General features: G+C 39.2%; 1 protein-coding gene across 1 annotated transcript in view; it reads left to right on the forward strand.

The window, feature by feature from the left end:
• The window catches only part of robo2 (roundabout, axon guidance receptor, homolog 2 (Drosophila)), a 1004723-nt gene that overhangs the window by 19300 nt on the left and 972099 nt on the right, over positions 1-13324 (forward strand). The window contains exon 3 of the mRNA XM_061877321.1: positions 12864-12932. The gene's annotated coding sequence lies outside the window, so the exon portion shown is untranslated. The remainder of the gene's footprint in view (positions 1-12863; positions 12933-13324) is intronic.

Below are 13324 nucleotides of genomic sequence, written 5' to 3' on the forward strand. Positions count from 1 at the left end.
TGAAATGATCTGAACAAACACAACGTTGTTCAGAGAACGTCACATTGTATCGGTTGATTGCAGCAATCCATGCTCACCTTTGCTTTTCACTATTCTGTTTAGCCGCTTCTCTTTGTCTAGAAATAAGCTTGAAAATGCCATAAAAGCGAGTTTTATTTCTTCCACTTTGATTTTGACAGTTGACGATTGCACCCGTACAGAGTTATTTTTATGTCTTAATTTTGAGGTTGCAAAAGCAGATTTTGAGGACATTCTGAAAAAACATATTTTGCAATTACAGACATTGTATTTTAAAAATAAATTAATCCTTAAAATAAAAATGCTAGAGCAAATGTTCTGTTTATAATTTATAACTTTATTACTCCATCCATCCATCCATGTTCTACTGCTAGTCCCGTTCGGGGTCGCTGGAGCCTATCTCAGCTGCATTCGAGCGGAAGGCGGGGTACACCTTGGACAAGTTGCTACCTCATCTCAGAATGATTAACTTTATTACTGTTTTTCTTAATAATCTCCTAGACCTAAATCCAAAATGTTTTACAGTACCGTATTTTCCTCACTATAAGGCGCACCGGATTATAAGGCGCACTGTCAGCTTTTGAGATAATTTTAAGTTTTTAGGTGCGCCTTATAGTGCGGAAAATACGGTATATGTGCGGGTATGAAAAATATAGCTCCTTAAAAATGAGGATCGGAATTTAATTGAATTGTAAATGCTCGAAGATTCCCACCTCTAGTGTATAGGGCTTAAGGTTTTTGTACATTTTCCACAACTCATTTCATACGCTCATTATTGTTTATCGTTCATCCATTGTTACCGATAATGCTGGCACTGTGTATGGAGGGACATTTATGTCTTAATTTTGAGGTTCCAAAGGCAGATTTTGAATAAATAAAAATATATTTTGCAAGTAGAGACATATTTTGAAAATAAATGAAACACTAGCAAAAAATACAAGTGTTTATTTTGTGCACAAAAAAGTTTTTGGTTGTTTGCTATTAACCTTTTTAACACTCATTAATTATGGCTTTCTGCAGTCAGACCGATGCCCTCTATCACGACCCTGTCCTCTTTCTCAACCTCCCCTTTCTGGAAATTCAGAACTGTTTTCTAACTGCACCCACGCAAGTTTTGACACACTGTGCCAAAAAAGGAACCAATCAGAGAACTGGACAAATGTACACTCTGATTGGCTGCTTGATGTCCAGTTGGATTGCTCTGAAAAAATATTTTCAACATGGCGGCGCGCAAGGAGCGACTTAAAAATTTAAGTATTGATTTATTTATTCATTTAAAACTTGTAAAACCAAATATGTAAAGCTGGGGTGATGATAATGTTATGAGTTATGTTATGTGTTGAAGTACGAGACCTCGACTATCGTAATGTTGAACGACCATGACTCTAATAGTTAATCCTTTTTAACTATTTATATTAGATGTTTGTAGATGCCTTAATTGCAATTATTCCAAAACACGGGAATACATCCCGTTATTTCAAATTATATTTTACATAATATTTACAAGCACAATTGAAAGAACAAACAATGATTTTTTTCTTAAATTCTGTGGTAAATGTGGTAAAACTTCTATATTGCAGACATCCATCCATCCATCCATCCATTTTCTACCGCTTAGTCCCTTTCAGGTCGCGGGGGACGCTGGTGCCTATCTCAGCTACAATCGGGCGGAAGGTGGTGTACACCCTGGACAAGTCGCCACCTCATTGCAGGGCCATATTGCAGAGAATAGGTACTATTTAAAATTTATTTTAGAAAAAAATGTCTAAGCAGGAGATAAATCTGCCCACAGCAAAACACATACACATGATACATTTAAAATGAATTTGCTTCATAATTTAATATTTCGTTAGGACGGTCCATCCTTTCAGTTCTTTGTGGACCTGACCGCAAGCCAGAGGATGTGAACACGTGATACAACCAGGATGCGTAGTGAAGGCTAGACCGTCCCAATTCACATCGCTCCAGCTGCGGCTGGAGGACTCTCTCCAGGATCCACACTTCCTCGACTGCATGGCCTGGATCCTTTTGAAAGATGCAAACGCTGAATTGGCGCACAATTGCCTCCTTCAGGCACAAACTAATGCTTTTTGGGAGAACGTTACAAGCAATGTAATTGGACATCAAGCAGCCAATCAGGATGGATACGGATGTTGGCAAACATGCACTTTTATGGTGCACAAAACACATTTGTATTCGCCCAAACATTTTTATGTTTCGCTTGAGTTAAATTTATTTTCAAAATGGTAAATGGGTTGTACTTGTATAGCGCTTTTCTACCTTTAAGGTACTCTAAGCGCTTTGACACTACTTCCACATTCACCCATTCACACACACATTCACACACTGATGGAGGGAGCTGCCATGCAAGGCGCTAACCAGCACCCATCAGGAGCAAGGGTGAAGTGTCTTGCTCAGGACACAACGGACGTGACGAGGTTGGTACTAGGTGGGGATTGAACCAGGGACCCTTGGGTTGCGCACGGCCACTCTCCCAACTGCGCCACGCTGTCTCAATGTTTGTGCATGCAAAATATATTATTCTGTTTTCAAAATCACCCTGCGATGAGGTGGTGACTTGTACAGGGTGTACACCGCCTTCCGCCCCATTGTAGTTGAGATAGGCACCAGCGACACCTGCAATCGCAAAGGGAATAAGCAGTAGAAAATGGATGGATGTTTTCAAAATTTGGCTTTGCGACCTCATAATTGAGACACAAATATAACTCCATACATATGTTGCCGACGTTGTTAGCATAAATGGATAAATGATCAACAACAATAAGTGTGTTTACAAACAAAGTTTACCATAATGGCCACTGGTAATGCATTGCGGGAAAAGTAGAAAAACCCAAAACCCTCTATACAGTGGAGGTGGGAATCTTTGGGCACCTAACAATTCGATTAAATTTTGATTCTCATTTTCAATGTAGTTCAAGACCTTTATCAAAATTCCCTTTCCCGGATTTTTTTAAACACAAGTTGTTTGAGCAGCCTCTTAAACTGGAATTTATTAGTACGTTGTTTGACTTCTTTGCTTAATCCATTCCAAAATGTAATTCCACATCCGTCTATGTTGGCCCTGCAATAGGGTGGTGACTTGTCCAGGTTGTATCCTGCCTTCCACCTGAATTCAGCTGGGATAGGCTCTAGCCACCCTCGACCCTGAAAGGGACAAGTGGTAGATCATACGTATATTAGGGGTGTAACGGTACGTGTATTTGTATTGAACCGTTTCGGTACGGGGGTTTCGGTTCGGTACAAGGTTGTATCAAACGAGTTTGTAACTAAAAACTTAACAAGCTGCTCTGCTTTCTGCCTTTGTCTGAGCAGTGAGCACCCAGCATTGTCCCGCCCACACAGCCATCTGATTGGTTACATACAAAGCCAATCAGCAGTGCGTATTCAGAGCGATGTAACAGCCAATCAGCAGTGCGTATTCAGAGCGATGTAACAGCTAATCAGCAGTGCGTATTCAGAAAGCACGGAGTCAGTGCTCCGGCCGAGATGAGCAGATATGTGTTTAGCAGTTGAGCAGCTGACATCGTACACTCCCCAAATTATGAAAAACACTTCCCAGTCACAACTATTACAAACCTCACTATGAGCCCGTTGACCTTCTAGAAACTGCAGCTCAGCTCGCTCATAGTTCTGGGTTGAGGTGAAGGCGAATTAGCTTTTAGCGTTACGTTAGCTCATTTTGTTGTGTGTGTGTGCATACGTGCGTGTGTGTGTGTGCATGTGGGTGTGTGTATAACAATAGTCAACTACAGGCTTCCCAAATGCTGTAATAAATTAAGCATGATGAGTTGACTTGAAACTGTTTAATGTTGCACTTTTTATATGTAGAAAAAAGATTTTGTCATTTTATTTAATCAAAGCAACAACTTGAGGCAGTTTAATGTGGATTAACGTGGGTAGACTTCTTAAAGTGTTCCCAATGTTAAAAGGATAAAGCCATTGTTTACAAATTTGGTAAATAAATAACCAAAAAATGTATATTTTGTTGTTTTCTTAATGTACCGAAAATGAACCGAACCGTGACCTCTAAACCGAAGTACGTACCGAACCGAAATTTTTGTGTACCGTTACACCCCTGACGTATATAGATGGATACTCAGTGATAAGGAGTAACAAGCTACATGTAGCAAAGCTTTGTAGCTTAACTACATTTTCCAGTAGCTTGCCTCCTTTTTTTTACTAGTAGCTTTTCCTGTAGCTAGGTGGCTTACACTAAAGCTACAAGCTACAAAGAGAGAACACGAACTGCAAATCCAGGCCCAAAGAAATATGGGGAAAATACAATGACCTGGATGAATGACAATATCCATACATACGGAGAAAATACATGATGATTGGTTGGTGTTCGTATGATGGGTCACAATTGGCTAACGTTTGGGCGAAACTTTACGGACTGGCTAATCAGAAGAAAAGATAAAGCAGGGCATCGAAACTAGTGAGCTAAATCATAACACACAAACACACTCACACAAACAAACGTCGAGAAAGTCTGAGATAGACGGACACTTCAAGCTGACGACTCCAAAAAAATATATACATGAAAATGGCAGAGGAATTCTCTCCTGCAGATTAGATTTTTCCTTTAGTGATGTTGTTAACGTGTAGGAAACCCACAAGAATGCGTGTCCTTGGCCATATTTATACAAATGTATGTGTTTAGAAAAAAAAAATACCCAAAACCTTAGTTTGTAGTTCTTTACTCTGTAAACCAAAATCATAACTGCTCCCTTCATCGAAGACGTGGAACACAAATTTAGGGACACATATTAAGGTGAGTTGAGTTCATGAAAGGTTTTACTGTACATAACCATTACCAACGGTTCCCAAAAAACAAATGAATTTTTATTTTTTTGAAGATATAGATCAGTTGTCTGCAACCCGCGGATCTAGAGCCACATGCGACTCTTTCATGCCACCACCGTGGCTCCCTTTGGCTTTGAAACAAAATGTCAACAAATAATGGTTACTTAATTACTTACATTTATTTAGTTATTTTTAATCTAACAGTTGTTATTTTGGAGAGTTCTGGTATCTAATCATATCATAATAAAACATTTTGATATATTGTCGATCGAAGGTAGGTAGGTAGGTTTGTAGGTCTTTATTCCATTGCACTCGTGCAATGAAACTTTGTTGTCAGCACAAACCCGTTGAAGATTAGACAAACAAACAGTGTACAGGGTTACAGAACAGGAACGCTGATGGGTCGCCGCAAGGCACCCTGTAAAAGATGGGAAGAATTTTAAACGCTGGGGGAGGATGAGCAAAAAAATACAATTTAGACTGGGCTCCTAAGAGGGCCCACTCTGGAGTGGGAAAAAACCTCCATAGCAAAGCACATATACATAATACAACATACATCTCGAGACTTGCAACAGAGGGGAGGGAGTGGGGGCTACGGTGCCAGGCTGCAGCTCCACTGGCACTGCCCAGTTGTCCATCACCCCTTAAGGGATTCACGTATGTCACAGCCCCTGTGCGTCATCTCTTGCTGCCAAGCAATTGTATTGTTTTTAGCGGTCAAACCAGCCCCCCTCCCACCCCCCATAAGCTCAAAAAAGAAAAACATTTCTGATGAAAATAGAACATTTAATTCATTGATGACAAGGTTGTTCTTTTCCCTTTTTAAGTCAAATGAAATATGCCGCAGTTCTATTCCGTCAGAATATTGTCGCGACTTGACTTTTTTCCAAATTCATTAATTAAGGGAAGGACCAGTGTATTTTTTTTCAAATGTTCAAAATAATTTGGTGATTTGCTTATACTCAGGAAAAAAAAAAGTGAATCGTTAAGTCTTTGATTTTATAAATTCTATAGCATACGTGTAACAAAACTATAAGTGGTGTTATCGTAATTTTAGGAATCAAACAGAGTTTGCGGCTCTAGTTGGTTTTATTTGGGGGGGGACATGGGCTCAAATGGCTCTTTGTATGCTGAAGGTTGCCGACCCCTGATGTAGATAGAGGCTGTTTTTCTACTATAGTCAGAAAAAAAGAATAACATTATAGGCCAAAGAAAAGGCAAACTAAATAAATACATACAGTGGGGTGTGGGGACCTCTAGAGGTAGTTGTAGGGTGTCCCCAGCTAAATGACAGATAGTTAACAGTAATGGACCCTTATTGTGTCCATTTGTACACTCTTAAATGTAGCTTTAATGTGGCAAGCTACTTTTGCCGTGTAGCTTAGTACAATACTCTGGGTAAAGCTTCCCCTGTAGCTTGGCTACATTTAATCGAGTGTAACTTGTAGCTTAGCTTACTACATTTTCTAAGTTGCTTGCCCATCACTGTGTATACCGATATACTACATACCTTAAGTGTTTTACGTATATACAAATGTTTTAAATAAAAAAATCCCCTAGGTTACATTTCTCCTTTGTTGAGAATAATGGTTGTACATTCTTGGGTAGCAAGTCAGTATATCCAAGTTGTCTGTGTTACATAGTTCTCAACATTTTTTTCCCCCAAGTACCACCTCAGAAAACACTTGGCTCTCCAAGTACAACCATAATGACTATCATTAAAATACAGTAGCTATTAGGGCTGTGAATCTTTGGGTGTCCCACGATTTGACTCAATATTGATTCTTGAGGTCACGATTCGATAATATATCGAATTTTTGTTTTTTTTATTCGATTTGATTTTCGATTCAAAAACAATATTTTTCCGATTCAAAACGATTCTGTATTCATTCAATACATAGGATTTCAGCAGGATCTACTCCAGTCTGCTGACATGCTAGCAGAGTAGTAGTTTAAAAAAAAATTTTTTTTACAATTGTAAAGGACAAGTTTTATCAACTGATTGCAATAATGTACATTTTTTAAACTATTAAACGAACCAAAAATATGACTTATTTTATCTTTGTGAAAATATTGCCTTATGAGATGCGATGCAAGTGTTAGCCACTGTGTCTTTTTAAATTTTTATAAATGTCTAATGATAATGTCAATGAGGGATTTTTAATCACTGCTATGCTGAAATTATAACTAATATTGATACTGTTGTTGATAATATTCATTTTTGCTTCACTACTTTTGGTTTGTTCTGTGTCGTGTTTTTGTCTTCTCAATTGCTCTGTTTATTGCAGTTCTGAGTGTTGCTGGTTCAGGTTTGGTTTTGGAATTGGATTGCATTGTTATGGTATTGCTGTGTATTGTTTTGTTGGATTGATAAAAAAAAAAATCGATTTTTTAAAAATGAGAATCGATTCTGAATCGCACAACGTATTCGAATCGATTTTTTCCAACACCCCTAGTAGCTATGTAGGCCTAAGTATTCATTAAAACAAGGCAGTGGTTTTATACATCAGTTTGAACAGTAACTCTTTACTTATAGGAAAATAAAACTCTAATCACTTAATTCAGTGATTCTTTGGTGTACCACAGTTTGAGAATCACTGTTGAATAGAATATATAATGAAATGGTGGCTGAAATGTGAGGTATGTAAGTGCATACGCAACAATGTTATTGTGTATTCAGGAGCATTAGTGGACTTCTTAAGCACACAAGGTCACACTTGATAAATAAGCGCTGTGTCGAATGCAGAAATGTCCGCTCTTACGACATCAAGAGAGAGTAGCTTCAAGACTTTTAATAGATGCGAGTTGGCTTCAGTCATATTTCTGCTCTAAGTAAAAAGTCATCACACAGGGCTTTGCTTTATTCTGAGTCCACGCCGCCGCTTTGACGAAGAGGCGAGATAGGACAAATGACGTGTGACAACAGTCCTTCTCCCCCGGCTGGCATTCGACGTGGGACTTTGTACTGCCGAGAGGATGAGCGCTGTGACAAAGTCAATAGGACAGAGAGAGGAAGAGGAATGCATCATTGTTTAATTACACTTTATTTCATGCAATGCCAAGCCAAATTGATAAAAAAGCAAAAGGGAAAAAAAACGGATTGAGGGAAAGTGAAAGCCTGGCATTCTTGGCCGGAACACATTGTCACAGATTGTGACGGGCTCGGGAGGTTCTGGTTAGTTGCTGATAGTGTTGTTTATTGTCGTCTCCACTCTGTTTCAAGCCAAGACTTAGTCCACAAACAAAGACAATTTCGAAATGGAATTTCCTGTATTTATTAAAAGCTGCCTGCACACAGAATGACGAGAAGCTTGTCACTGCTTTTTGTGTCACTTTTTCAAGAGTATCTCAGCAACGTCAACCACTGATGCTATCATTTGTCAGAAGAAATGATCCTCTCCTCAGTGGTCCAGAGTTGCAATATTTGGCTAAGATGGCACTGAGGCTACATCCTTTGCCTCAAGAGTTCTCACTCGCTAAGCTGCTTATATTACCTCAGCTGGTGTGTGTGAGTGCAAACCTCAGTGGTACTGGAAGTAGTTTTGAGAACGACAAATGACTTTTGGTTTTTCACCTTGCTAAAAACAACTTCAAATACAGTTGTAGTGGAACAAGTATTTATTTATTTATTTATTTATTTTTTTCATGCAGCTTTTGTCACAGACATACACAATATTGTATGAACGTCTAATTTACTTCATTGACCATGACTCAAAAACTGAAAAAGTTTTTCGTCACAACAATTTTGGATCTTTGGATTGAACCGAATCCTCTGAGAGGACTGTTCGGGGTAGCCCCTCTGTCATCTTCTTTCAACAAATCCAAAAAGAATCTGGTGGTATTCACTACATTGTTAGCTACCATGACTTGATTTACATGGACCCCGACTTAAACAAGTTGAAAAACGTATTCGGGTGTTACCATTTAGTGGTCAATTGTACGGAATACGTACTGTACTGTACAATCTACTAATACAAGTTTTAATCAATCAATCAATCAGCTGCAAGACTTATTGTGCTTAACTGGAATGCTGCAGCGCCTTCCTACCACACCTACAAGATCAGATATATTCTTTATTTCCTGAAATTGGAGAAAATTAGGTTGAATTGAATGATTATTCTGTAAAATTTCAAGAAGTATGGGGTGCTTTTTTAAAATATGTAAAGGAGACTGACCTCCAGTTTGGCCCCGATTGAGACATGGTTGATTTAGACTTAGACTTAGACTTATACTTAGACTTTAACAAACTTTATTGATCCACACCAGAAATGGTTCCACACAGTAGCTCAGTTACAAAGTATGGAAAGGGTAAGGATGGAAAGGACAATGCAGGTTTAAAGTAGACTAAAAATGTACAATAGTAGCAATATAAAATATAACATGTATTATTTACATGGACTCTCACTATTATGTTAGATCCACTATGGACTGGACTCTCACACTATTATGCTAGATCCACTCGACGTCCATTGGACCGGTCGCCCTGGGGGTGGGGGGTCCCACATCTGCGGTCCTCTCCAAGGTTTCTCACTGTCATCCAATTGGGTTGAGTTTTTCTTTGCCCTTATGTGGGATATGAACCTTGGATGTTGGTGTGGCTTTTGCAGCCCTTTGAGACACTTGTGATTTAGGGCTAAACAAATAAACATTGATTGATTAATTGATTGATGTTATATATTATATATACCTACTCAGTGGCCTAGTGGTTAGAGTGTCCGCCCTGAGATCGGTAGGTTGGGATATCAAACCCCAGCCGAGTCATACCAAAGACTATTAAAAAAAAATGGGACCCATTGCCTCCCTGCTTGGCACTCAGCATCAAGGGTTGGAATATGGTGTTAAATCACCATAAATGATTCCCGGGCATGGCACCGCGGCTGCCCACTGCTCCCCTCACTTCCCAGGGGGTGATCAAGGAGATGTGTCAAATGCAGAGGACACATTTCACCACACCTAGTGTGTGTGTGACAATCATTGGTACTTTAACTTTTTTTTTTAAACTTTATATATACAGTATATAAATTATACTGATATATAATATTTTTAGATATTTTTTTGTGGATGATTGATGAGCCTTTTGTTTGCTTTTTTGTATTGCTTCACCATGTTGGGGCCATTCGGAAGTACAGTTGTCTGTAGTTTTATATCAATATTTGCCTGGACTTATTTGACTGATGTTTGGGGACGTGGGGGGGGAAAAAGAACATTTGATTGGTATTGCATTGTATTTCTGTTAACGTTGTGTCAAAAATGTCAATAAACAAAAAGAAATGTGCGACTATCTCATGTATTTTTTAAACCACATATAATAACAGCACATGGAGTTACCGACATACAGTAGTGTTAGTAGTAGTGGGCACTGAAACCCGGTTCCATAATGCCACCGGTTCCAGCGTGAGCGGTGAAACACTAGAAAAAGAAAGAAAGAAAAAGAACAATCTATCGGTTGTAAATGAATACATTTGCAGCCTCCTGCAACATGTGCTTGGTGATGATATTGTGCAAGTAACATCTTGTCAGTAATGCAGCATCCCAACAGAAGCGCACAGAGTCCAATGCCCTTTTCAAACATTATTGCTAATTTTAACGTGACAACAGCATCACTAATAACACCGTTATCGCCGCAGAGCTAACGAGCCAGTATAGGGCTGTGCTGAAAATACAATATAAATATATATATATCACGATATACACATACTAGATATCAATACAAAATGGGTTCCATCAAATTTTCAATATATATTAGTATTTTTGGGTCGAAAGCAATATTAGTTTCATATAGTCACTCACGCTTTGGGAACCCAGTGAACAGGAAACAGGAAGTGTCACTGAGCAATTGGCTGTTAGCGTGTCCCTCCCATCACATAACAGTATAACAGTATCAACTACCGGGTGTTACACCTTTCTTGCTGTTCGACTCCTAGACCCAGACCGTAGTCGAGGAACGCAGGGGAGACGTTCCCTCCAGGACCAATGTTTTCAACAATGGGTCTGCCAAGCTCTGCTTTCCTGTCGGAAGGAGGAGACCTTCGATTCGTGATAATTTGGTCACTTTATTCCTATTTCTGTAGGACACAACAGGACATGGTCACCACTACTGCTGCACGTACATGCTACCGCTTGCTCTCTTCACTCTTCCACTCACTCATTGAAGTCACTTACCCAACAGTACACACTGCCATTCTTAAAGGAGCGCAGACACAAACACATATGTTACTCTCATAACACTAGTGTGGTTATGCCGTTTTTCTGTCTTGCTGTAGATTTACTGCATGGAGTGAGACAAGAAACTGTGATATCTGGGTATATTAACTCAATAACAGAAGCTTGTCTTTAGTTTTGTCATAATTAAGTCATAATATGTCCTGGGTTCTATGCTCTATTTGCACTGATTTTAAAGCGAACGTACAATGCAAAACCAACTTTTCCTACCTATTCGGACCTGCTTTTGTGTCCCAAAATTTTTAAATCAAACTGTGGAGGCATTGGAGAGATATTTATAAAGCAATCTTGCCTTCCTTCATACTTCTTCCAGACGAGCCGTTTGGAATTTGAGAACCACGGACTTAGAGGATTGTAACAGTCCCTATATCAACTTGAAACAACGGAATTAAACTTGAAAAATGCTCTGGCATTTCTAGATGGTTGATTGGCTTATTTTGCTGTCAATCAAAAAAGATCCAAGAGATTATCCAATCATTATATCCATTTCCTTTTAAGTAAGCTCAGTTTCCAGGCCAACCGAGGCCAAGCCCACTTTCCATACACTTCCAGAGACGCTGAGCGGCCGATGGGCAGGACAAAGCCGAGCATTTATCCAGTGGAGTGGAACCACCCACTCTGTGCTCCTACATTGAAATCAATGGACGCTCAGCTTCAACACTGTTGAATACACTGAGATGCCACCATAATGGACGAGAAGCTGTCATAAAAGTAGCTGAGTCTGGTCCAAATTTTTCCATGGCAGTCCATCACTAATAAACGAATGTTCGGGAAACACTTGAATGTATTAAAATCTCCCCAAAGCGCCATTTTCAAGCCGTCAAGTCAATTCCTACATCCCGTCATTTAAGTGTTTTGAAAAATTATACATTTGTAATAATACTTGCTTTACTTTAACGTTAATCCTCCTGTGGACATCCTCTATATTAAGTTTTTTATATGAATTCCACACTGTAATAAACAAAAAGATATTACTTTGTTATCCCCTCCCCCCTATGTTTAATGTATGACTTTTTGAGCATTAGTGTGTCTGGGGTTATTTGACTTGAGACTTTTTAATATCACTGCTGAAGATGCCGTTGACCAGCCGGTGTGTTGGATTGGGGACTAAATGCCTTCAAGGGGAAGAAGGCATGAGAGGAATTGTACAGATATATATTGCATTTTCAAGAGGAAAAAGCAGAGAAAAACACTCAGAATAATAAAGAACCACTGGCTATTTACCTGTAGGGCAATATTTATGACTTTCTTCCTTTGGCGGGGATGTGCCCCCAATAAGCATGGAGTGACATAGGTTAGTCCTTAGGCTGTTTGTGATTATATATCCCTTGACTCTGGCCACATCCTGCTTTGTTTTATACCTTATACAGTATTTATCTTTTTTTAAAGCCCTGCAGTGATAACTTGTACGGGCATCCACTCTGTCCGTGGTCGGACTGACAAATGTCCCATCAGGATGTCTGTTTCCGACTTGCTCTTTGCCACGTTTCCCTCCTGATTGCTCGGCCAAAATCCATTGTGTCACACGATTGTCTGGCACTGCCGCCATCATTTTGATCTGCACCTTATCGAGTGAGACATTTCAATTGAACGACGTCTCCCTGGTCCACATTTACTCCTTTTAACTGTGACAACTTTAATCAACGGAAATTGAAATTTGAAATGCCACGTCCGGAGCTCCATTAAATCTGTGTCAGAGGTAATAATGGATATCTATAATTTGGAGCAAAGGGTCTCAATCATGGGTTTCCCATATGGAAGGTATACCATTTTCATGACTGTCATACTTCTCTTCTCAGGAGGATGGAATGAGCAACAATCCATATTTTTGATGATGCATTAATATCCCGGCAGAGCTGACAGCACAGGTGAGTTAATCCAAAACGATCACATTCTCACTCTTAATCAATATTGCTCCGTGACAGTTGTTAACTATTTTTCATCATGCTAGTTGTCGGGCGAGAATGATATGTGGCTATTTTCTGGTGAAGCCGCCAGCTCAGCAGCCTTCAGATGGAAATGGTATTTTTTCTTTTACAATAATGGGCTTGGGAAGTTATTGATTATAGTATAGCGCTTTGTGGGTGCGGTACCCTCCAAACAGCCACAGTCATTATGCATGAATTTAGAAATATACTTGATGGATACTTAATGTCTCAAATAACTTTAATAAACAAACTTTTTAAATTATATTCTGTCATACAGGTCCTTATAGGCTGTTTATGAGCACCAAACAAGAAAAACATCTATCATCTTTCCT

This window comes from Nerophis ophidion, linkage group LG18, assembly GCF_033978795.1.
Source record: "Nerophis ophidion isolate RoL-2023_Sa linkage group LG18, RoL_Noph_v1.0, whole genome shotgun sequence".
NCBI lineage: Eukaryota > Metazoa > Chordata > Actinopteri > Syngnathiformes > Syngnathidae > Nerophis > Nerophis ophidion.